The sequence below is a fragment of the Ambystoma mexicanum genome, chromosome 7q, assembly GCF_040938575.1.
Source record: "Ambystoma mexicanum isolate Mex_15411 chromosome 7q, UKY_AmexF1_1, whole genome shotgun sequence".
NCBI lineage: Eukaryota > Metazoa > Chordata > Amphibia > Caudata > Ambystomatidae > Ambystoma > Ambystoma mexicanum.
The window spans coordinates 176,596,796-176,623,328 of record NC_090941.1 but is presented as its reverse complement, the minus strand read 5'-3'; the positions used below and the strand labels follow the sequence as shown (position 1 = coordinate 176,623,328).

The window sequence follows — 26,533 nt, the reverse complement described above, 5'->3', positions numbered from 1 at the left end:
CCTATGCAATTGGGTGCGCTCAGAGGTCCTTTATCCGAGACAAAGAAGAAACGCAGAAGGGATCTCCATTTATGTTTGTATTGTGGTGCTGCCGGACATTATCTTGGTACCTGTCCTTTACTTCCACCCAGGAAGTCGGAAAACATATAGGTCTCTTATGTATGGGGAAGGCAATGACAGGCCTTTCGTCTCCTCCAGTCCTTCCAAGTCCTGAGATGGCATTGCGGCCCATGCAACCGGTAGTCCTCATGGTACTGTGGATCATTGTTACTTGGCAAGACAAGTCGGTTGTTGTATTGGGTCTTTTGGATTGTAGCGCCTCAGGCAATTACATTGATAACGAATTCGCCAAGAAGAACGGAATACCTTTGCTCGACAAGAACCATGCTGCTTTGGTTGAGGTCATCGATGGCACTGCTTTGGCCTCCGGTCCCATTCGACAACACACTGGGGCCCTACTGCTGCAGATCGATGAACATCGAGAGATGATTTCTCTGGATGTAATTAAGTCACCTTTTTATCCTATAGTGTTGGGTTTGCCTTGGTTGCTTTACCACAACCCCAAGATTAACTGGGTAACCCGCATATTGACATTTGCTTCGGACCGTTGCATCCAGGAGTGCTGTCCCCCCAGATTAACTTCAGAAGTATCTACAACATCTACTCAGATGGAGGAAAAGGGGAATTCCTGTATATTTTCTGTGTCAACTGTGCCATCTGCTTATGCAGACTACTATCCTGTCTTTTCTGAACCTGGGGACATACCCTTGCCACCCCATAGGATCTTTGATTGTGCTATTGATCTGTTAGCTGACGCTGTGATTCCACATGGCAAAGTGTATTCCTTATCTCCCCATGAAAAGAAAGCATTAAAGGAATACCTTGACAAATGTCTCCAGAAAGGGTGTATCACGCCTTCCAAGTCTCTGGCTGGATTCCCGTTGTTTTTTGTCCAGAAGAAGGAGCGCACTCTGCGTCCTTGTGTTGACTATCGGCAGTTGAATATCACATCACACGGAAGGACCGATATACGCTGCCTTTGATAGGTGACATCATGGAATCCTTACATTTCGCCAGTGTGTTTTCTAAATTGGACTTGCGAGAGGCATATCACCTGGTACAATTAAATCCGGTGACGAGTGGAAGACGGTATTCAAGACACCATTAGGGCATTTTGAATATCGAGTCATGCCTTTTGGACTATGCAATGCCCCAGTCGTTTTTAAACGTTTTATGGATGATATCTTTTCGGATTTGCTTGGTGTATCAGTGTGGGTATACATTGATGATATACTGGTGTTTTCTAAAGACAAGAAGGAACATATATGCCATGTGAAGGAGGTCCTCAGTCGATTACACCAGAAACATTTGGTTTGCCAAGGCCGAGAAATGTCTCTTCCATCAGGACAGTATTGAATTCCTCAGTTATGTGATCAGCAGTTCTGGCAGACCCTACCAAGTTGCGCGCTATCCAGGAGTGGAGACAACCTAATGATCTGAAGTCCCTTCAGCGATTCTTAGGATTCGCCAACTTTTACAGACGTGTTATACCCTGCTTCTCGCACTTAACTGCTCCTTTGACCAATCTCACCAGCAGCAAGACACCTTTTGTGTGGAATGTCGTGGCTACAACTGCTTTTGAACGACTCAAGGAAGCCTTCAGTACTTCTCCGATTTTGCATCACCCCGGTGAGAACAGGCCTTTTATTGTAGAGGCAGATGCATCAGATTTTGCTGTCGGATCGGTCCTGTTACAGAAAGATCCTCAGTCAGGTACAGAATTCCCTGTAGCATACTATTCCCAGAAACTAACATCTAGTGAGCGGAATTATGCGGTTATCAAGAAGGAGCTTTTGGCTATAAAGGTTGCATTTGAAGAATGGCGTCACCACCTTTTGGGAGGTCAGTTTCCTGTGGAAGTCCGCACTGACCTTCGAAACCTACAATACTTACGGTCTCTTCAATGCGTCCCTCCCGCCAGGCTCGTTGGGCATTTTTCTTTTCTCACCATGACTTCTCAATAACTTACATACCAAACGCCCGGAATCTGATGGCGGATGCCGTGTCTAGCTCCCTGGAAGACAACATTAAACAGGATTGTCAGAACCAACCATTGATTGCTCCGAAACACTTTTTGTTGACGCTCTCTCACTATTTGATTCCTATCTTACAGGATACTTTGGTAGACCCCTGCAGGGCAGAATTGTTGACACATCCTCAAATTAGAGAAGACAAGGGTTTGCTCTTCTTTCATCACAGATTGTACATACCCACTAGGTCTCTTCGGACTGCAGTTTTGCATGGACTACATGACTCTAAGATTGGTGGGCATCGTGGCATCCGTTCAACTCAAGAATTGGTCGCCAGACAATTTTGCTGGCCAGGATGGGCCAGTCAGACCAGGCAATACGTGGAATGCTGTCCCGTGTGTGCCCAGACCAAGATACCTCAAAAGAAGACCATTGGACTACTAGAACCTACCGAAACACCGCCTTATCCATGGCACACCATCGCCACAGATTTTATAGTGGAACTCCCACCTTCTGAAGATTATACCTGGATCATGGTAGACGTTGAATGTTTCTCCAAATTGGCTCATTTCATTCCCTTTGCAAAGATTTCCTCCACGGGTTGTATGGCACAAGCATTTCTATATAACATCTATCGCCTGCATGGACATCCAGAAAAGATAATTTCCGAGCGTGGATCTCAGTTAATCTCTTCTTTTTGGAAACAACTTTGTTGCCACCTGGGTATTCATCGGGCTCTCAGTTCTGGATATCATCCACAATCCAATGAACAAACAGAGAGAACCAACCAAACTTTGTAGCAGTACCTGCGCTGCTTCACCAACGCATCACAGACCGACTGGGCGACGCATTTGGATTTTGCTGAAGTGGAATACAATAACTCTGTACATACCGCCACCGGACTGAGCCCTTTTCTATGTTCTTCGGGACTGCACCCCAAACTACTGCCATTTCATCCTGTCAAACCTAGCAGCGTTCCTTCAGCTGATCAGATGATCGACGATATCCAGAAATGACATGTTAGGGCAGCTGGTACCCTTGCAAAGGCACGTGAGAGCATGAAGGCACAGGCAGACCGGAAACGAAACCCTGCACCAGCATTCCAGGTTGGGGATATGGTGTGACTTTCCTCCAAGAACTTACCTGTTCGCAATCTGCCCACAAAACTTGCTCCTTGTATCTTTGGGCCTTTTCGGATTGTTAAACATGTATCTCCTGTGGCATTCAAGTTAGGTTTGCCTCTATCCTGGCGGGTTCAGCCCATTTTCCATGTTTCCCTGTTGAAGCCCTATCTAGTCGACCCCTATGGGCGCTCTTGCTCCCGACCTGCCGCTATAGACATGGAGGGTGCCCCAGAATTCGAGGTACAGGAGATATGTGATTCTCGTTACCGTCGAGGAAGATTGCAGTTTTTGGTGGATTGGAAAGGATATTCTGCTTGTGATCGCATTTGGGAACCAAGTGGAAATGTTCATGCTCCTCGTTTGGTATGAAAATTCTATCTCTGCCACCCATGGAAACCAGTGGCCCTTTATCTTTCTAGGAGGGAGCATAGTGTTAGAGCACCTACCTCGGTTATGAGACAGGAGGGTCCTCTGGGGCGGGGTCGATCCTGGCAGCTATACCCCCGGTTCCGGATTTGGAGGAGAGGCGCTTTTCCGGGTTCACCATCTCATGGGGTGCCGTCTCGCGTTAGGCGAGCTGTTGCGCATGCGTCGGGGACGCGGGTCACCAAGGAGCGAGCTTGTGTTTCATGCCTCGTTCCCGCGGCGGCTCCGCTTTCGCGCATGGGCAGATCCACATTGCGGGCCAAGCCTCACTTCCATGCCGGGTCCCGATATAAACAGTCTGGTCCCATTACTCGCCGCATCTTGCACTGTTCTGGCGTCACGTAAAAAACAGGGAAGAGTACATCCGTGGCGTCAGGAACTGGTCCCCTTTCATTCATGTTTAATCAGGATGGAACTGGGGCTGGTTCTCAGCGTCGCCATTTCGCCTTCCAGTTTACAGCTCAAATGATCTGACTACTCCAGTGGACAAGTCTCCTGGATTCTCAGGTACGCAGCGTCCACAGGACGCACAACTTGACAATTACAAAACTGGAAAAGAGTAATCATGATGCCGTCCAGCTGACTTGGGAATGCAATCTACCGTCAGTAAGTGTTCGATATACCGGTTCATTGTTGATAAACCAAGGATTAAATAATTTAAGACTGAACAAGACAAATATATCTGATTTAATATCTAAAGTGTCTATTGGTGATTTACTTGGTACCAACTTCCTCGAATACGATACTTTACTCATGCAATTTAGAAGCGCAAAAAGTGGGTTCCGAGTGAACTATCAAAAGCACCTTCATCCATATAGTTAAATGATTATTGAAGCTAAAAAACAATTGAGTTATGAGATCAAGCTTTTGAAACGCAGCAACTGTGTGGATTTTCTCAAAGAGAAGAAACAATTTCACCAGAATTATCGTAACTGGCTAATCTCGTTCAAATTGATTTGTGAGCAAGAACGTGCTGAAGCAATGTTCAAGTTAGTCTGCAACAACAGAAGCAGAGAAATTTGGGTTATAATAAATAGTGGCTCTTTATCTCAGAAGGCCCACCTGAGCATAGGGGTGAGTCCTGATGAATGGGCAAAACATTTTACGAAGGTCTTTAAAAATCTGTCACCTTGCAATGAAAATGTCTTTACCAAGAAGTCAGTCTCTTGGGTTCCAGCTCCCTCTATAGTCGAGATATCGGATGAAATAAAAAAACAAAAAAACTCTGGTGCAGCAGACCACGACAGGTTGACTAATTTAATGTTGAAAAAAAACATTGACCATTGGGCCGTGTTTATTGAAATCCTCTTCACAAAAATATCAGCAACAAGGAAAATTCCAGTAACTTAGCTATCAGCAGTAGTTGTTCCAATCTTTAAAAAGGGCGAAAGATCAGACCCAAGCAACTACCGCCCGATTGCCTTGTTGGATGTTATCGGTAAGATGTTTGCTTCCTTCTTGCAGAAGAGATTAGCAAAATGGGCACTGGATAGTGAAATTATAGACCCCATAGAATCGGGCTTCACTAAAGGAGTCGTGGGGGAACTAAATCTAACCCTGCTCACCCTTTTAAAATTTGAAGCAATTAGAAGTCGGAGAAATCTATTTTTGGCTTTTGTGGACATCCACCAAGCTTTCAACAGCAGGAACAGAAACACGTTGTGGAATAAATTGAGAGTGTGGAATTGTCCACAAGCTCTTATTCAACCTATAAAGCTACTCCATACGAACACTTCAATTCAAGTAAAAATCAATGCTGAGGGTGAGCCATCAGATATAATACACACTGAAAGGGGAGTAAAACAGGAATGCCCCTTGGCAGCATTGATTTTCAAGCTTTACATCGCTGATCTCTTGTCTGCATTTTTGGATTGTCACTCTTTTCCAAAGATTAATGTGCATCCTATAAGTTGGGCAATATTTGCCGACGATTTGGTGTTGTTTGACTGCACACAAATTGGCTTACAAAGACTATTAAAGCATTTAGAAGTGTACCTGCAAAAGAACGACCTTCAAATGAATACTAAAAAATCTAAAATAGTATGCCTTGGTCCAAAGTCTGTAAAGAAGAAGAAAATCTTCAAATGGTACTCAGCAAATGAGGAATTGAAGCAAACTGATTGTATTTGTTATCTGGGTTTGGTTTTTAATAACTCAATAAGAGAACATCAATGGATCGAAGATCTAAAGTTGGAAATGAATAATTTGACTCTACAAGGCACAAAACTACACTCAGATTTTGGGAAGTTCTCTGTCAAACCGATATTAATGTCCTACCGGCAAAAGGTGGTGGCAGCTATTACCTTCGGCAGTGAGGCATGCTTTAACATCAGTAGTACAATATGGAATATCCTAGAAGGAAAACTTTGGCATCAAGTACTCCACCTACCAAATAGTGTGCCTATTTCAGCTATCCTCTATGAACTAGGGCTACAATCCCTTTATTCAACTGTAGTGTGGAAATCAGTCTCATTAATGATAAACATTTCAATGAATTCGTCATCAGTACCATATCAAATACTATATGCGACTTAAGAGAATCCACGCCAAGGGCTGCTGGAAAAGTGGTGTGAGTTGATAGATAGTTGGTTGGTTGATGCTGGAACAAACATTAAGACTCTCCAAGACAACCCATGTGCCGTAAAGAAAAAATAGCTTTATCGCGATTGGATAAATACTGAAGACAAAAGATCGAAGCTTGTGTCCAGTCTTGATTTAGAAGGTGAAGTTTGTGGTATAAATCAGACTCCAAAATACTTGGAGAAGTTGCCTTCCAAATACCATCGCAATCAGTTCTTGCACCTGCGCTTGAATTCGTTACCAACTAAAGAAATGTTATTTCTAAATCATGATGTGATACGCTGAATAATCGCTGTCGATTTTGTGATTCTAATTTCTTTCTTTCTTTATTGTTTTGGTTTATACAAACCTTTACAAAATACCAATTACAAAATGTATAACATGTAAAACAATAAAATTTCAATAAACAATTTTACATATTGAGTCACAGTTTCTAACTTTTAGATTCTGAAGATGTACTATTTTCATCTAGTCAATCTGTGCCAATACATCTGTATCAATAAAACAAGTTTAAGTCATAGATCCAATTTCAAATCATATACAAGGTGCTTTGTCAAGTAGCCTATGCCAATGCAACAATTATCTTTCCAACAATGTATCTTAAGTATGACCATATCCAATACTTCACAGCAGGCCATTAGAATTCTTCCATTCAATTTAATTTACACACCTTTATGCCTAATTTACTCTACTTTTTCTTTTGGATATAGGACTCCCCATTACATTCATGATAGAGAGCATATATTTTGTTAAAAGGCATTCACTTTCATTTTTAGTGCTATAGAAGATCCATGTAGCATTTCATGCCAAAGTTTATCTCTGTCGACATTTGATGTATCATTTGCGAATTTCGAAAAACTATCTATTCTGTTGTGCAGTAAGTTGGGGCAAACCAGTAGTAAGTGATTCAGGGATTCCGTCACTCCACTTTGATTACAAAACCTGCATTCATTGTTCCCCCTGATACCCTTTGCACGAATTGTTAAAATCTAATTTGTATTCAAAACATTGAATCTAACGCGCATAGTTATATTTCTAAATACCCTTGATGGATATTTCACTAAATAAGCCTCAGGTTTTGGGGAGAATTTCCAAAATGAAATGCTTTCACAATACAGTTTAGAGTTTAACACAATTACATTATTCTCAAGCCAATCAAAGGCTTTTACAATCTCCTTAACCTTTACTGAATTGCTTAGCAGGGTTGACAATGACAGCCCAAGATCTAACAATTTTTTCTCACAGGTCATTTTCACGTTATGCATAAAGTTTCCGTTGCTATCATCTTGCATGTAGTAATATAGTGAGTCACTCTCAGCTACCATGCATTTCCTTAATAAAGATAGTTTTTTGGTGTATATAATACTGGTGAGCGAATAAAGACCCAATTCGTATTGAATCACTTCTAACGGAATGCATTTAGGAATATGGAATAATATTGTGTGCCAAATCAGGCTTCCAATGGTCTCAAAAAAGGAAATAGTGATTCCGGGAAGAATTTGATACCATAAGTTAATCTTGGAATAACCTTTAACCTGTAAAATTGGATACATGGCACTAGTGTGAATTTCCCAAATTTTCTTTCTATTACCCTAATTTGATTCAAAGCTTCTTTAGCTTTCAATATTAGGTTGTTTTTCATCAGGGCACAGGAATTACTAACAAATACATATCCTAGAAAGCATAATACAGCTTGACTTTTAATTTTCACATCACTGCAGCTCCAGGAGGAAAATAATGGAGTCACAATTTTACTACCAGATTGAAAGATAATAGTTTTACTGGGATTACTTTTTAGTTTTCTTTCCTCTATAAAGTTACCAAAGTCCTTAATCAGTCTCTGTAGACCTGTTTTTGTGCAATCAAATAATAGAAAATCATCTGCATAGGCGACCCATCTGATAGTAACCCCTCCTATCTTAGGGCCAATAAGGCCACTTGTATTTAGAATTTTACCTGCTTCCGAAACATACAGGTTAAAGAGGGTGGCTGCCAGCCTACACCCTTGCTTCAGCCCATTACCAGTTGATATTGTATTAGACAGAAGACCTTTATTATTCAGCCTAACCCTCATTACTGTTTCTGAATATAGGTGGATAATTGCATCCAACAGCCCTCTTTCTATCCCTAACGATGACAAGGTTTTCCACAATGTTGGTCTATCTACCAGGTCAAATGCTGAGGTCAAATCCATCGACGCAATATACAAATGTTTCAATGATTTTAATTTAACTAGACTCAGTAGTTGAGCAACCAAAAGACCACCCACATCAGTCCCAATTGATCTACGAAAACCTATCTGTCTGTACTCTAGGATTAAGTTTGCATCCATCCAAGCAGTACGTTTTTCCAATACAATGGCAGCACAGATTTTTGATTCAACATTCAGTAACGTAATTGGCCGGTAGTTTTTAGGGCATAGACTATTTACATTTTAGAGAGCAACAAAATGTAGGACATTTTCCATGAGTCAGGTATCTTTTTTTTTCTCACAAATATGCCAGAAGAGTATATGCAGCAATTTGGACCACATAACAACATGGCTTTTAAGATTGACAAATGACAGGTGGTTAGGACCTCGTCTGGAGGTTGATTTAGCTTTTCTAATTATTCTTTCAATATTAAGAATAGATATATCCAAGGACCACCCAGCCTCTACATTATCCTCTTGTACCCATTCCACATCTGAATTCTTATATAAGGAACCGAAGTAAGCTGACCATTCCAAAGAATCAATCGGGTTCATTTGCAGTTGTTGTTGGAAAATTTGAATATTATTTATGAGGGACCAGTATCTGTGCGAGTTGGTACCCCTCATTGCTCCAATCATTGTTTCACCATCATTTTGAGCAATTGCGCCTTTGATACTTTTAATCCAGTTTTTATATGTTTGTTTACAATGTTTAATCTTCAACCTCCTCTCCAAGTCCCCAATATCCCATTTCTTTATACTCCGAATAGCTTTTCTAAGATTTGCGTTTGCATTTATTATAACTTGAATAAAGGTATGCTTATGAACTTGGTTATTTTCTTGTGTTGCTGTTAAAAATACTTTGCTACAATTTAGGATACATTCTAGATAATCTCCAAATTAATCCACAGAATACATAACAAGCTTCTTTTCATAAGCAGAATATGCAAAATCTTGTGTCAAAATACAATTGAATTGTGCCAATTTGCCCGGAGTCCACTTTACTCGCCGCCCACCATTGCAGACTTCAATTTGCATTGGAAAGCATGTACCCACATCACAAACCTTAACGCAGGGCAGGCCGAGACCTAGCATAGCATGATCGCTGTACGGATTACACAGTACTCTAAAGTTGTTACAAATCAGTGTGTCATGGACACTTACGAATATATAGTCTATAATCGAGCTGGAACCACGTGCAGACCAAGTAGGTAGGATGTTAAACATGGGTTCCAAACCCCAACTCTTTCCGAAGTCTAACCATTGACACCATCTATATCTTTTATTTTGGGCAATTATCGGAGCGGTTCGAGTCAGCTGCATTTCATCTTTTGTAATGTTTGATTCTGCATTTAAATCCCCCGCAAGTAGTAAGAAACCCTGTGGATAAATGTCAAGCCAATTACCAATCTGTGTTAAGACACTCGAAAAACTCTGCAAGGGAACGCTCACTCTCTAAGCATATATTCCAATAGACATTAAAGTTCAAGATATGAACATACCGCTATTGGTTACTAATTGGAAGCTAGCACAAATTGTACAATCCTTCAGAAAGGAACTATCCCCAAGTATAATTCTGTTGTCATTTCTATATGCAAATGCGAGGCCACCACATGGTCTGCCCCTAAGGTTTTTTTGCTGGTAAACAGATTGTGTTGTATCCATCCATATACAGATCGTTTGTAGCCCAAGTTTCTTGAAACATAATAAAATTATATTTGTTCAATATGCCACATTCAGGAGTACCCTGCAACAATTGTTTATGACCCCTGGTATTCCATGAAACTAGTTCTCTTCGCTAAAGGGATTTCGGTGTCAATTTTAATTGTTCTATTGATTCACACAAAGAAAGAGCAAGCCATCGCCATTACTGCATATCTTTTAAGCAGGATTTGGCTTCATTTATCACCTGTACCCCTTCGATATGTAACAGGGTTATTACATTTGTTTTGCCTTCCATTTCTTCGACTTTCCCATATTTTGAATTTGATAGTTTATTGGAAAATGTGTCTGTATAAGGAACAATATCAAATCCCCTTTTCTGGAAAAGGGACCCACTTCTTTCAAGAGTATGGCACATACCAGAGACGATGTAATAATTAACTGCACATAATCATAGCGAAGATTGTGGATAAAGCCTACCAGTTGTATGTCTGAGGACGTTATCAAACTTAATTCTTGAGTTTCACTAGAATGTATGATCTATTCAATGCTCTTGGTCTCCCTTCCTCAAATACAAAGTACATGATTAGGCTAGGCTCATTGGGAAACGCTGGGGCCCTAAGGTGCCCTATTGGCACCTCAGTATAATTGTAATTACTAGATTTTGCGAGAGCATCATTTAATACATTACTAGCTTGATCAGTACCTGCCATACCCTTCCCCATTGTATCATGTGCCACCCGTAAATTGGGGATGGTTCCTGTAATGTCTTCGGCCTGTATAGTGTATGGTAGCTGTTTAGTCCATGTCATTGTTCTTTTTTAGCTTTTTATTTGTTAGGATGTTTTCAATCATGTTACTTAGGGATTGTTCTGTTAGCCCCTCCAAAGGTGCTCCCATACCAAGCTGTGTTTGCTTCATATCCGGTGTAATGATTTCCTTGGTAGGGCTCTCATGTTTGTCTACTTTCACACCACCAGCATATTCCAGCTGACCCTCACTATCCTCAGCCATATCCAAATTAGGACCTGGAGCAGATTGTGAATCATCCAGGCAAATTACTGATTGTTCCTTTGGATATGGGGGCAAGGATGGTACTACAATAATAATTGCATTAATAATATTGAATCGTTGAAACATTTAGTCATTGAATGTCTGGCTGTAATACCACAAAGGTCAAACTATTTAGGAAAATATGCCCCTATATATGAAAACATGACAGACTGGTGGGCTAGGCTATTGTCGGGTCAGAATATCATGTTGACCTGTGCTGTGGTTGACTATTTAGACAATGTACTGTGAACAAGCATAGAAGTCACTCTACCCTGAAGTGGGCGAATTTAAGTTGATCGATGTTAAAAGGAAAAAAAACATTGGACAAATCAGAGAAAAATTACAAAAGAATTGCAGTTGAGTGCGCCGTTATTGTTGAATTGATGATGATTGTAGATAATGGCACTCTGTGGCAGTCATGGATTAGTCTAATTTTATGAATGAATGATTGAGAAAATCTCGATTGATTTTAAGTTGAAGTGTTGTAAAAAAAGGTTTTGTAACAAATTATAATTTACAAATAAAAAAACAAAAACAAAAAAATAAAACAACTGTGCGAGGGGTGCCAACAAATGTGGACATGTTCATTTATGAGATACAAGTGTTAGGGAGAGCAGTGCCAGAACTAACACGAAAAGAATGGAGAATACCCTCCGATTTTGTTTTCCGCCAAGTAGCCACCGCCGAGATAGTGCCCGGTACTATTCTTTCTCTCTATCTGCAGGGTGTTCAAGTGTCAGCAAAACATATTGTAGCTATTGGTCTGGACACCCATGGGTGTGAGTGGCGTACCGTGTTGTGTATTGACACTAACGTACCTTTGCGAGAATTGACAGCTGAGGAGTTGTTCACGGAAAACGACACTGATGAGGAGATCATACTGGAAATGTGCATGCCTTGTGATATAATGGTACAGAACAGACATGTGACAAACCCCCTCGTGGCCATTGTCAGTGCACCGCCATTTTTCTTTGACGTGGACTTGCAACAAGTACCGCCATATTTGTGGACCAAGAACCCCCATGATGTGGGATTATTAAGCGAAGTGACCTCAGTGAAAATAAAACTCAAACCAGGTGCTGTCCTGCCCAGGTTAAGACAGTATCCCCTGTCAAGGGAGGCAGAGGAGGGAATAAAGGAAACGATACACGCACTATTACAACAGGGTATCATTGTCACCTCAAATTCTCCAAGTAATACTGCAGTGTACCCCATCAAAAAAGCAAAGGAGGGGGTCGTGGTGTATGATCCAAGCCTTTGCCCCCTCAATGATATTGTCCAATAGGAGTTCTCTCTCGTCCCAAACCCGGTATCCAGTTTGTGTAGCATACCAAAGCAGGCCACCCACTTCACTGTGGTGGACCTGAAAAACACCTTTTTCTCAGTGCCCTTCCATCCTGAATCACAATATCTCAGGCCTTCACACTAGGGGGCAGGAGATATGAGCACTGACGATTGCCCCAGGGGTACTGTGAAAGCCCTAAAATTTTCAACAGAATATTGCACGAAGACCTTGGCAATATTGATGTCCAGAGCACCATCATTCAGTACGTAGATGACCTAGTTTGTAGCGAGGGAGAAGACAATGACCAGAGAGAGTCTATCACCTTGCTCAAATTGCTGGTCCAGAAGGGGTACAAGGTAGACAAAAACAAATTACAATATTGTCTGACTGAGATCCTGTACTTCGGCCAAATGATTTCGAAAGATGGCAAGAGAATAATATCTGACAGAGCCGCAACAGTGCGTGCCTCAGCCAGACCACACACTGTTAAGGACGTGCAAATGTTTCTTGGCATCTGCAATTACTGCAGGGCATGGATATTAGACTATGCCGTCTACACATGACCCATATTACAAGGGCTAAAAGAAGCACAGAAAGACAAGACACCCATCACATTGACACCTGAAATGCACACTGCATTCACAACGCCAAAAGAACTAATAAGTACAACCCCAGTCCTAGCCACACCTGATTATGAACGGGAATTTTTCCTGTTCTCACACTCGAATGGAACACGAATGACCGCAGTGTTGACACAGAAAGCATCCTTGGGTCACAAGCCACTGGCTTGTTACAGTGGCACACTCGATTCAGTAATGCAGGGACACTTTGATTGTGAACAGCCTCTCGCAGCCGCCACCTTTGCCATAGATAAAACCTCAACAATTGTGATGGGTTGCTCCGTCACATTGTATGTTGAACACTCCTGTTTGCCATACTTGAGCGGTCCAAATCCACACTCACCACCCAAAGAGCATCAGCATATGAAATAATAATCTTAAATCCAAATGTTCATGTAATACGCTGCAAAACAGTAAACCCAGCAACGTTCCTCACAGAGCCATGCATGGTAAAAGATATGCAAGATCATGACTGTGCCACTTATGAGGGAGAAGGTGACGACATTTATAAAGCTAGTGAAAATGCACTGGAAGAGAGTGAAGTGTTCTTTGTAGATGGATCAGCATCCATTTGCCCAGAAATGGACGAAAAACATGTTGGGGCAGCAGCAGTGAGGTTGGAAGAGAGGGAATACGAGATTCTGGTACAAAAATGCTTACCAATGCATTATCTGCCCAAGCAGCAGAATTAGTAGCACTTATTGAGGCACTACACGCAGCAAAAGAATGTGCAGTAACAATTTATTCTGACTTAGCATATGTCACTGCTAGGGTACATGCTGGGTTGTCATGATGGAGAAGAAGGGGGTTCAGAAGGTCCGATGGGCCCCTGGTACAGCATGTAGAGTTACAGAATGAATTGAAGCACTTGCCGAGCCATCAGCAGTGGCCTTGGTAAAATGCCAAGCCCATATCAACAATAATGACGAAATATCACTGGGAAACTCAGCGGCGGATGCAGCTTCAAAAGAGGCAGCTTACTTCCTAAAACCAAAGAACAGAGAGTACAAGTTAGAGGGTAAACAAGAAGAGCCCAAAGAGAGGAATATAATGCAATACCTATAACGCAGATCATTGAGCTCCAAAAGAGGGCACCACCTGAAGAAGAGGAGCTATGGACAAAACGAGAATGCACTCAGTCACCCACTGATCTCCTATGGAGACAGGGCGCAACAGGGAAAGTAGGGATGCCTGTACAGTTCTTGCAGGTGGCATTTCAACAGCTACACTTTCCAGCCCACACCTCAAAACAGCAAATAGCAGATGTCCAGGAGGACTGGTTTGTCCCAAACCCCCAGGAGTATTTTAAACTGACAATTGAGTGCACCACATGTCAAACATTTAACTCAGGGATGACTCCGAACACTACGAGGAACACTGCCACGTCTTGTGGGACCTTTCCGTGAACTGCATATTGATTATGCAGACATGGGAGAGGTGCAATGGAGCAAGATATCTGATCGCAGTGGTCTGCCCCTTTTCGCGATGGGTGGAGGCAGGGCCCTGCGCCCCCCCCAGACGCGAAGTGTGCAGCAAAATTCCTGGTAAGAGAAGTGTTCCTGCGTTGGGGAATATGGGATGTCATGCGATCCGACAATGCAACACATTTTGTAAATGATCTATTTAAGGAGGTAAAAGCGTTAATGGGAATAAAACATAAAATGTGCTCAATTTACCACCTGCACGTGAATGGGATGTTCGAGAAAATCAACGGTCTCCTTAAAAGCAGGTCATTCAAATTATGTCACATCCTAAAAAAGAACTGGGTCTATTGCTTGCCCTTGGCCCTGTTACAGTTGCGCATACAACCCAGCAAGGACCACCACTTGTCCCCTCATGAAACAGTAACTGGTAGACGCATGCAAACGCCACTGTCACCAGTAAGGAGAATGTCAGATGCACATAGAACAGCCGCAGAATTGGGTGAGGAGTACAAGGAATACCTCACATAACGCACTAGAGCAGTAAGATGCATTGCCAAACAAATTGCCCCGCCATTCACAAGAGAGAGTGAAACAGACACTACCACTACAGCAGCAGACAGTCCAACAAAACCTCTAATGCCTGAAGAACTAGTGTATGTCCGTAGCTTCGTGAGGAACTGGAACTCATCCAGATTTCATGGCCCATACAAAGTGGTATACTGTACCCCTTTAGCAGTAAAGGTGAAAGGACTGAAATACTGGGTGCATCTCTCAGATATAAGGAGCGGTCACGATAGTGCAACGCCAGAGACACAGCACTAAGATGAAAGAGAGGTAGCGGTGCCTTAGAAAGGTTATCAGAAAATACAGAAACAGTTACGAAAAGAGCAAAAATACAGGTGTAAATACAGAGAATATGATTACATGTACATAGGGTAAAGTATTATATTGTACGTGAAAAGTTTCTTCTCTTTCTGTGCCTCCTCCATGCATTTTCTATCCCTCCACTCTTCTCATATCTTATTCAGCCTCAAACTTTATTAACCCCCATCCCGTTATATTCCTCTCTGTAGGTGCTATGATGGTGGAGACAACACCACTTGCAAAAGAAATAAATTATATAGATAGCAATAGGATTGGAATACGTGCAACTAGGGCATATAGTTACAATTGTGGCTTACATTTCATAGCTATTGTTTTTACTGCGATACGGATATCATTGGGTGTTTATTGGAGTGCGTGTTTTATTTGGGGGGACTACATAAAAGAAGGGGTGAGGGGATGAAAGTAACATGGGGTACCAAAGCATTTCCAAACCTTACAACCTTGCACAAGAACCTCACAAATGTAACCCCACAGCCCGGGATAGTTGTAAATCATGAAGTTGAGAGTTTATTTAATGTAGAAAATGTCGGATCACCAACCCCTACTATGTTTACAGTACTGCAAGCTACCTCACAACCAAACAACATGCCTACCTCAAGTCTTGATAGAATGTATACTATGTTTCCCACCACAGCCCCAAGTATTATTTCAAGTGACCCATACTGGCAATTCAATACTGCCACAACTGAAGATATAAACACTGGCATCTTACCGATGTATCGTTTGAAATGTATGCATGTACACAAATCTTTACGTGCCCTTGATGTGCGATGTGAAAGCTCATTAGGTAAACGAAAATCACCCCTGCATAACAGTACAAAGAAAAGGCAAGTACGACAATACAAGTATGATGCCTGCCATGGGTTAGGATTAGACAAAGAAGAAGACCTTAGCCATCCGGGCCAGTCCAACAAATGGTACTCAGACATGAGTGCCACTGGGAGACAGGCAACGAATGGTAGCTGCTATGAGTGTTCACTGCTACCTCATGCGCCTGGAACACATATGGTTTTAGTGTCTCAGGAAACTCCTTTAGTGGAAGCCCAATGTTTCATCCACCTCGCACTATCTATAATCAAGAGCATCTTGCAGGCACACAGAGTAAAACTGCAGCTTCTTCCACCAGGTGAGAAAGCTTGCAAGAAGAAACCTGAAGGTGCAACATGTTTTAAGGAATTGTTTCTAGCAATAAAAGAAACAATGCAGAAAATAAATGGCAAGAGTCAACCTTTTTTTAATACATTTATTATTTTTCTAACAGGACAACCATACAGCTCAATAAACCATTATACATATTAACTCTCCCGTACAGTTTCATGTTGCATTCCCCCACAACCCCCCCCCCCCCCAACTACCCTCTGCCCCCAGCCTACAGCACCCTTTGATCTTCCCTTGCACACTCCTACTGGCGTTTCCACAGCTACGGCAAGAGTCAACCTTTATGTGTAAAGCAGAAGCACTGCGTGGGTTGTCGGATGAGAGACTGCGATGGATGGAAGACATGTGCGTAGACATGGACTCAACACATCACAAAGCGGACATGGGTCACAGCCCTTGAAAAATGTATCAAGATCCAACATGAAGAAAAATACGAAATGTCATTTTACGGGGAAGGAAAATGCCCATGGGTTCAGACACACGTTGCAACAGAACCCTCGTCATCCCTGATCTGCGAAAAAGGTACTGCTGCCTTGATGGACCATTACTGGGTGTGTGGAAAACAGGCATACTTGCGCCTCCCATTATCATGGAGGGGCTACTGTGCTCCGACAATGCTACACTCCGCCCTGCTGGCGATACCGGAAGAGCATGTCCGGGGGGAATGGTGTCCAAAAGACAGCAACCGGCACCCTGGCCAACGAATGAAGCACCCCCCATCTTTGACATTCTATCTGAAGACAAGCTACAAGATCAAGTGTCACGCAAAAAGAGAGCATCTAACTACCTCTCCAAAGACTCTAACCTCCTGGCACAGATCACTGACAGATACAAACAGAGATATTTTTTGCATCAGTGATCCGCAGCATCCAAGCACGAGCAAACACCAAATGGCTCGAAATTGTCTGCTGGGAGATGATCCAACTAGCAAACGACAGCGAGGAGGGGTTTAACATCATCAAGGTGGTACTTAGAGCCCTGCAATTAATGACCTCAATGACCTAGGTGCTCGACCTCCTCACAGCTATGGGGGAGGTGTTTGCCAAATAACTGGGAGTTCATATTGCACATTTATACCTTCTTCAGACGCTGATAACGGGACACTTTCGCACGTGATCACAGCAGTGCATGAACTTGGAGTGAGAATGAGAAAAGAAGGAGGTGTGCAACCAATTGACTGGTTCAGTCTGGATTGGGTACCCTCATGGCTTGGGATTGCAGTGAAAATGCTGGTCCCCAACATAGTCTTCCTCCTGGTGATCTTCTGTGTGTGCCAGTTAGGGGTTTGCTGTTGTGCAAAAGCGGTTCATAGTAGTACGATGATGATGGTGACTATTGGTAATAAAAATAGAAATAATAAGCCCAAGTATAAACAGGCAAAAACGACAAGCCCAAAAACTGCATCGTGGCACTATACCACACAGGGGATGAGGTAGACAACTAGTATCACACTACCATTAAACAACCCCAAGATCTCAAAAACTATAAAGGAGTGTGGGTAGACCTGGATGGGGATGTATTTACATGGCATGAACTCCTGAGGAATATGCACGGCATGGGGAAAGTCTGAGGAGCGTGTGTAGAGCATGGATGCACATAGAAAGGTACCCTTGCCTGGGATGAAGCAGTAAGGAGGGCTGAAGAACGTAGACGTACTGGGAGAGGGTATTCGTTCATTTAGGTGTGACTGAAGGGGGGAATTTTGGGGGAGAGGTGGCCCTTTTTGCACCCCCGCTTACCATTCATACAGTGGAAAGACCAAATGTGAGCTAAGGAGGGAAACGCCACACCCCCATGACGACCATCCACATCTACTAGTATGAGTAAACAAACCAATAACCAAGCCTTTATCGAGGCCTAGCGACTCCATTTTGTGTTAGACCAGACACCATCTTTTACTAGGCCCGAGAATGGTAATCACAGCTCTCCCTTCCACAGCGACTCTTACAGACAGCCCAAGCCACCGCTGCCTCCTGACAGCTCTGTGCGAGCCTTGTTCTCACGGAAGTCCAGCCATTCATTGTTGCAACATTTGGTATCACTTGTGTCAGATGAGCTCATTGCATTGTGTGAGACCAGAAAAGGCCGCAGCTCATGCGCCCATCCATCTCCACTAACCTGCCCATGCTCCCTTGACCCCCAGCCCGCCAGGCCACTATCCACCAGTCCCTCGCCCACATACCATTTTTGATGAAGATACACATGTGACATACACATGTGACGTGACCCCCTGGCAGAGACCATTCCAGGACACCCAACCTAGAGTTAATCCTGCGCACCCATATATTCTCCCCAAAACGATCACACGTCCATTCGTATTATGAGGCATCAAACAGATCAAAACTCACAAGGAGATACACCTGGGAAAGGGGTCCCAGAATCAATAAATCCCTGAGTACAGGGGTTAGAATGTCAGTATATCTGCCGTTGGTGTCCAAATACCCCCATTCATGCATTGATTTTTATGCTCGACATTATTCCTCATATTGTTAGATCCTGTTGATTAGTTAGATATGTAACATTTCTAACCTCACCTTCACGGCGGAGATGAGCCCAGCTGACCCACGTGTCATCAGACGAACGCGGACACAGCAGCCAATCGCAGCCTGGCATCACCTATAGAGCAGGCAGTCCCATACTTCTGTACTGTATGGTATTTCGTCATCAGTGAAAAGTTTGTTTATTATGTGCTGCCCGTGTATTTTTTGGCAGAGTGCTCTCGGGCACCAGAGTTCTTTGCTTGCAATTTAGATCTTAAATATATTTGTTTTACTTGCAATTCTTCTCCTGGTCTCATTCCCTCGTGGGGTGTGTCCATTATTTGGTCTTTTGGGTATTATGTGCATTGTTGGGTGTGAGCCTTGGGTGGTAAGCAAGATGCGTTATTCAAGGTACTGGGCAGCAACGTCTGTAGCGCTGCGTGCAAAGAGTCCTACTGTGACATGCAATGGGCCGGTCCCCCTCCAGCTAATGATCGCAGTTTAAGAGTCACGCGTCTCACCTTGCAGGGTGCCTCTTCCTTCCGAGGCATTACTGAATAACTGGACCGGACTCTCTCCTTTCCTCCATGCGGTCCGTTCTCCCGATTCTCATGGGGGCCTAACTGGACAAGTCACATGTGGGAACAGCTCTACTCTGCACTCTGCTGCAGCCAGGGAGGACAGTCCTCATCACCAGTGAAATGACCGACACAACATCGATCAGGTCTTCAAGATGCAGACATTTATTCAAGGTAAGTGGTGTGGGATATGCCTGCAACCACCCACATCAAGGCATCTCTTCTAACTGGCAACAACACACTCCACCAGCTGATCCATAACAAATCTGGAACGTTGTCAGGTTCCAAACTCCTGACAGAATAAAGGAACAAGGCAGGCAAGGAGAAGGTGGCGAAAGGAGTTGTGGGACACAGCAAGGAAAGTTCATAACAGCTTTGCCTTATGGAAATGCATCTCTGCGAAGTAAAACAGGAAATCCCCTTCTGCGATATGAGGTCGCTTCTTCTGCTAACCAATACACTCAGGTAAACCATTAAATAATCATCCATGAACCAAGCTGACTTGCCTAACTCACAGGGAAAATTATAGTCATCCAAAAAACAGAGCACCAGCACCTGGTTAACAAATAGACCACCAGGTTTTTATACATGTATCAAATGCAAAGCGTGTCGCTACAGAATGAACACCAAAGCTTTCTTACATCCTCGGACCAAAAAGGAAATTAAGATTAAACAAGAACTCAGGTGTTCTACACAATTTGTCATCTATGTGATTACATGCGTATGCAATTTGTGGTATATTGGTAGCACAAAGCTGGAAGCCAAGTTACGAATATTACAACATCTATGTGCAATTAAGAATCATGACATGTCCTATTCACTTGCTAAACATTTTGAAGACATTCATCAGGGTGATATTGGCTCATTCAAATATTTCATCATTGACTCTGTGGAAATACACCCAAGAGGTGGGGACAGATTACGAAAATGGAATCAAGATACATAGTGGACTTTAATACAAAGTTCCCGGGAGGTCATATTCGTGACGAAGAGTTATATGTATTTTTGGGATCTTTAAATCATGACCATATTAATCTCACTGTTTTTCCACAATCAGATCCGAAGAAGATGAATGAAATGTATTTTGAATAATCCGGCAAATATGCAAATATGGATTTTTAACTTCTATTCTCTATTCTTCACTTTTATGAAGTATACACTTTGTTTACCCCTTGGTTTTGACAATGAGTCTCTTGGACATTTTCTATCTCTGAATCTTTTGTGCAAAAAGTTGGGGTTTTTAGTACACCAAGTACAAATTAGACGTCAATGCATCTGGTTGCAGTTTTTGCCCCTCCCTTTTTCTTATTAGTTTTTCTTAAAGGTCTTTTCTAATCATTGTTTTATCACTTATAAACAGGAGAGAACAATGTGCAATTATAGACAAAGTAGGTTACATGTGTAGGCTTTCAATGTGTCATCACTCAACACCAGTGAATTGCGTAAACACATCCAGTAATATGAATAGATTTGATGTAATTTTAAAATTGTGACCAATTTTACTATGTATTGTTTGCATTTTATATAAGTGGCAACTCTGTTTTTGGAGACAATTTCGTTAATATGTTTAACTCATTGGTTTTAACATGTGCTCTGTTTAAAAAGCACTATGCACTTTAATTCCTTTCTTTACTATAAAGTGATCCAACTGGGATACTGTGAGTTCAACAAAACAATATGCTTATCCTTTTAGGTTTAACATGAGACCCGGTTACAAAGCACCATGCACTTTTAAAAAACGTTTTACTACAAAGCAACCCATTAAGGATATTGCAAATGTAACGAATTATAAGGGCCACATGTAAAGATAACACATAGTGTCCTATCATGATTTGCCACATATTTTAACATTTTTTAACTGTTTGATTTTAGTGAGACACCCGCGAGGGTAACACACAGTCTCCAATTCCTACAAGTCATTTATTCATCGATTTGTAATATTCACATTGAAAGCATATAACACCTTATTATTTAGTAGTCCAACTATGTTCTCATTGACAGCACATAGCACTTTATTATTCAGTAGTTCAACTATAAAAACAAGACACTGTGCACTTTACAATAGCTATGTATACATCTGGTATAGATTAATTAAATTTGTTGAAGTGCCCTAGAAGGATCACATCTAATTTTAAGTATGAACTTTATTGCTGTTTCAGCTATTTTAATGTCATTAGAAGCACTAAGCACTTTACTACAAACCCACTTGGGATAATGAAGCATTGAGAAAACCATAGCAAATGTAAGGCAACTGTGTGTTACTATTGCATTGTCCATAGAGAGGCATTTGAATAGAATGAATGCATTGTTGAAACTGTCAAATATTATTATTATAAGCATCTAACACTTTATTATAAATCCATTTGGAATAATGAAGCTTTGAAAAAATTGTAAAAATTATGACATTAGTATAATAATTATTCTACAACTGCATTGTTTACTGACGGACAATTAGATAGAACGAATGCATTGTCAAAGATATTACAAAATGGCCGCCCCCCTTTTTCCAAAGGGAATAGTTTAACACTATATCAACATACACGAGTGCTAAAGAGTGAAGTTGGACTAACATTAAGTAAATTGTCTATAAGAATGCAGTCCTATCTCTATTTCACATACCAGACAAAGCCAGTGTAGGGTGAAACGCGTTGTTCTTTCTGTGTGCAATGATGCTGCTGCCTTCCTTGTCCATATACCTTTTTATTAATAAAGGACTTTGCGGCTGCACAGCAAACACGGTCTGCGTGTGGATTTATGAGCAATAATGAGGTTTTTCAGCACAACTAATGCCTGAGTGCCGCTGTGCCCCAGACTGGATTTCAGTCTCTTTTTTGTCTAATATATTTGTTTAACTTTTTTTCCACATCTGCCAGCTAAGCTGACTGCTCAAACTAACAGCCTAACAAACAGACATCAAAGATTGACAAAAAACACCAAACAGATTTCTTCCACCCATCCCCCGTTTGCCATATAGCCGAGTGCATACTTACACTCTGATCCGCTGAGGTCTCTCTGACATCGACTCAGCCACAACCTGCCACTCTGCTGTCCGGTCTGATAGGCGTCCCATTGGAAGCGGACAGGAATTTCTCTTCAAAGGCGGCTCTTGTTGACATCTGTCACGTCTCTCGTTGCTCGCCCCATCACACGATCACACGCCCCACACCACACCTACCCACAAGAGCAGTCCCTGCACACAGAAAGAACCAGCAGTTTGCCTGGCGTAGGAGAACACCAGCCTATAGCCCCGGCATCTACCGTCCTTCGTTTCACTGGCAGTTGCCATGGAAGCGCACTCACGGCTGGCCACGCCCACGGAGACTCCCACAGCAACCCCGAACATCAGGCGTCTCGTGACCACGTGATCACGTCACGTCTCGCACGTCCGTGGGACACATCACGTGACTGCTTAATCAGTTTAAAAGCATCTTGGCAACGTGGGTACAGCGCTTCACAGCTGATCTCTTGAGGATTGTTTAGCGCTCTGGTTTACCTGCTTTTGATCACAGACTTTGCGACCTCAGACTGTTCTACGGACTTGTCTTGCCTGCCCCTCGGATTTCTGCCTCTTGGATCACGCCTTGTTTCCCGGCTCCTCGACCTTGGAACTCTCTCTTGGACTGCCTTTGGATTATCCCCTCTGAACCTTGAATCTTGGAGCTTGGTTTTCACCTTCTTGCCTTACTGGTCCATCCACATCAGACCCAGGTGTGACTCACCCACGAGCCGTGTAGAACGCCTCTTTCACCACCATCAGCAGTCTGTGGCTCTCGCCACGCTTAGGACCCCACCTACAGCACTCCTGGGTAAGCCTTGTTACTACTGATTGTTACCTGTACCAATTGCATTGCTCCTAGTAGTCACCCAAATTATCAGAGAACAATTGGGCCTATCAAAAACTCCCTGCCACAAGAACGGAAGACTCAGCTATGAGGCAAATTTTCTGTTTTTTTATTAGCAACAAAAATGACAGGGCTCACACCAGAAAAACAAATATTCTCCAGAGCTCTCGTCTTAAGCATGTATCACCCACAAATCCAGGTTCGAACCTGTTAGGGGAGGTTTCCTAAAGTCCCACTTGGTAGTAAGACTTCAGTACACTATCCCAGTGGTTTGTAGATCCCCAACTCTTAGTATCAGTCTATACTACTACTGGAACCTTGGTAGAGTGGCAGAGCAGTCAAGCTTATCTTAAAAGGAAGATGTGAGCTGTAGGTAAGTACACTGAACCCAGTTAGACATGTACATCAAAGAAACTCATAAACGTCTAAGTTATATAAAAGTATATATTTACACCAGAATCACTTTAAATGTCATAAGTTAACACTAGAACCCTTCAGAATATGGTTAGAATACACTTCAAAGGACACTGCTTAGTTTGTGGTCGTTTGCGGTTACATTTGTTGCAACGGTACATCTATAATAACACACACTTGCGGTGTGTAGTAGAAATACAGTAAAACATTTACTCTGCACACACACACACACACATATAAGTGACTTTAATGGAGAAAAATGCTTGGTTAGTGCAAGGCTAGCAAGGTTCATGGTTCTAGAGATAGTCTTTTAAGTCCAAAAAAGCAAACCTAGATAAAGGTAATTTGGAGAGGGCTGAAAGTCTTGGCAGGTAGTAAGTAGAGCACGAAGAATTCCTGCAGATTTCTTCTAGTCTCTAAAGATGCAGTAAGTTAACTTTCATTTGAATGCTTTACATTTGTTGAAACACAGCCAAAAGGGCATAAGCGTGATGTTGTAAATAAAGTATCACAGGAGATCATGATCCATTTATTGAGTGCATTAAGTCCAGTATTTGTTTGTTGTTAGTGACTCCGGTAAAATAATTATTAGGCAGTATTCTGAAATTAGTCTCACCAATATAAAATTCCCACCACAGCACAATACCACGAAATACTAGACTAGACATAACCACAAAATATCTCCTACAGACCAGGTCACTGCCATGTTTTTTCAGTGAATTAATGTTAGTCCTCTAGCCAAAACTAAGTCCAAACAGTGTCCTAGACTGTGAGGCAGATGCTATCATAAGCCAAAAGAATTTCATTTAATTTGAGGCAATCTGGATTATCAGCGACATCATACCAAATATTAAAGTCCCCAAGGACCAACAATTTGGAACAATGTAAAGCTTTGGAACCCACATACAACTACAGTTTATGTAAAAAATAGGCCTATAGCACCAGGTGGTCCATAACACACTACCAGACTGAAAGAATTGTCCTGTTAGGAAGATAGGGTACAAGCACAAACTTGAGACTCATCCCAGTTCAAACACGAGAAGTTAGACAATGGCAGGGTTTAAAAATAATAGCGACCCCCTCCCCTTTTTTTCTCTCATGGTTTTGCCACTTGCTCTGAATATCCGGTGGCACAAGCAGGTGAAACCACGAGACAGAGTTAGCAGAGAACCACGCTTCTGTTATTAAAAAAATCTAAGTTGAATCCAGTAATAAGGGTCTCTGCATTCTTTACACAAAATCTAGGATTCATCAATGATGCCTGTAAATGGGTGCTAGGATTGTGGGCATTGTTAGAATCAGTAGGTAGCAGAAGATCCTGCAATATACAGCTATCTAAAAATCTAATTTCATTCAATGAACGAAGATTGATAGAGCTCTGGTGGTTATTTAACACCAAGAGCAAGTCACAGGAATACATAATCCTAGACATAAGGCCTGTTACAGAATATAACAATTTGTATTCATATATACAAAAAAGTATGCAAAAAGAACAAAACAATACCAACCCTATCCTGCAGTCAAGTGTAGCCAAACAGTTGCGCCGGGCCGTCAAACAACCTGAACAGGCCAGACAGGCTTTGCAGCAATAAAATGAGACAATTTTTGGCGCAGATTAATGACCGAATCTGGAGGCGCAGGAAGGAATATCAGGGAAATTTTGTTTAACCCTCTCACTTTTACCCCAAACTAAATAAAGACAACAAAAAGCCTGATCGTGAGACACAGCCCACTCCACCCTCACTGTTTGGTTCAATTAAATAAACAAATATTAAAAATATAAAATTTCACTTCAACTCAATCTACTTTCATGAGAGCCTAAAAGCAGCTAAGAGCAACTACGTAGCTATTTTAACAGAAGCGAACACTCATTTTATACACTACTTTTTCACTTGGCTTACTCCCAAGAGATTTATTTAAATATCCAATTTGGTGCTTCGTGGTCAGTTTTTAAGAAATTCGATTAACTTTATTAAATACTAATGAAGTACTGCAAGCACGTAGCAGGCAGGGGGAAACAATGGAATATGTAATTTGTGTTCAAAATATAAAAATCTCCAATTTCTGAAACACCTTTTGATCGATTGTCCATTTCTTCAGGACTACATAATTGTTTTTTTAACTGTTTTGTAGAAAACATTGAATGGTTAAATACGAATGAATTCCGGCACAGATTACATTTAGGGAATGAAACCCAACTCTAAAGGTTTTACACTTTTTAGAAAAGATCTCCATGATAACAAAATATAATGAGTGAGACTTAGGTTTTAAAAATTAGAACTTTTATTATGAAGTATTGCCTGACGTACTTTAAATGTGTGATATTTTATGGTGCATTGTATTTATGAAATGAATATGCATATGTAATGTCTTATGTGAAAGGTCAATTTGTTTTGACAGTAACTCAATCTAAAATTAAAAAAATACATATAAATCCCTTAAAACCAAAAACGTGAGTTAATGATTATTCCGCATGTGCCCCTAGACTTCTTTCTGGGGCTTTCACCAATAACGGCACTTTTGATTTGACGTCAAGGAACCAACACACGTGTTAGCAAAATATATCTGTTCCTTTACCCTATCGACACCGGTAGCCTGTCTACATCCTCTCATGATGTTGAACTTTATAGGAGCAGCGGAAGACGTTCGGTTTATGCAGCTGGTCAACTGCACAGGGCCACACCCGTGGTGTATACGGGTTACATGTGCTCGTTCTTGAAAACTCCACCGTTAGTCGCAGAGTTAAGGCCTAGATTTGCGCCAAAGGCGGTTAGTGGACCT

General features: G+C 41.9%; 1 long non-coding RNA gene across 1 annotated transcript; it reads right to left on the bottom strand.

Annotated features, from left to right (window-relative positions):
• Positions 1–13,695: 13,695 nt before the first annotated feature.
• On the bottom strand, positions 13,696–26,509 carry LOC138528647 (uncharacterized). Its single transcript, XR_011284193.1, has 2 exons — positions 26,330–26,509; positions 13,696–13,955 (listed from the first exon to the last, which is right to left on the bottom strand). It is a non-coding gene; the product is annotated as an uncharacterized lncRNA (long non-coding RNA).
• Positions 26,510–26,533: the final 24 nt, after the last annotated feature.